Consider the following 882-nt stretch of genomic DNA (forward strand, 5'->3'; position numbering starts at 1 on the left):
ATAAAAATGTTCTTAAATACTTATAAACAGTTATTAATAGTTATAAAATTCAAGAATAAAATAAATTCTTCTTCTCTTCTTTTCATCCTGTTACCCCCTGCTGGGGTGTAGGGCTCGAACCATAAAAAAATAAACAAATAAAATTAAGAAAAACTAATAAAATTGGAAAAATAATAATTAGAAAATTAAAAAAAAAAGTAAATTAAGTGCCGGCTCTTCATTGAGGTGCGGTAATATTTTGTTACAGATGCCGACTCTAGTACTATACCACAATGAATGTTATAGTCTGACCAGTAATATATGATCAGAGGCTTACTGCGAACCACGTTCGACGTTTTGCCTCCCTGTCACACTTATGTGCGAATTTACAAGTGCGACAGAGAGGTAACACGTCGAACGTGGTTCGCGGTAGGCCTTCAGGCGCCATATTGCGGAATTTCATTTGAACTACATTTTTCATACTAAACTGAACTGTCACCCAATACATAAGAATAACCGCGCCCTCTTGACAATGTTCATAATATATTTCTGGTCGGGCTTTAACTACATTTCTAAATGTCGCCCCCCTAGTTACGACTCGTAACACAATTCGATAACAAACTATAAAATATACCAGGATGTACCAGGACCAGATGTTTGACCAGGAACTGTCTCATTTCAACCATACACAGAGAGATTCCTTCTATCTTTGTCTTATGCTAGTACTACACCTAAAAAATAGGAATGAGTATATTTTTTTTTCTTCTACTTTACTGACAAATTTGGTTTGCTATAAAGTATAAATCGTATGAAGTCCAATTATGTGCACTAGGGCTAACTAATTTACGTCACAAATCCATTCCTCAATCGTCATTCTTCAGTTCATTCATTCACTTCGCGACG

This window comes from Cydia pomonella, chromosome 10, assembly GCF_033807575.1.
Source record: "Cydia pomonella isolate Wapato2018A chromosome 10, ilCydPomo1, whole genome shotgun sequence".
Taxonomy (NCBI): domain Eukaryota; kingdom Metazoa; phylum Arthropoda; class Insecta; order Lepidoptera; family Tortricidae; genus Cydia; species Cydia pomonella.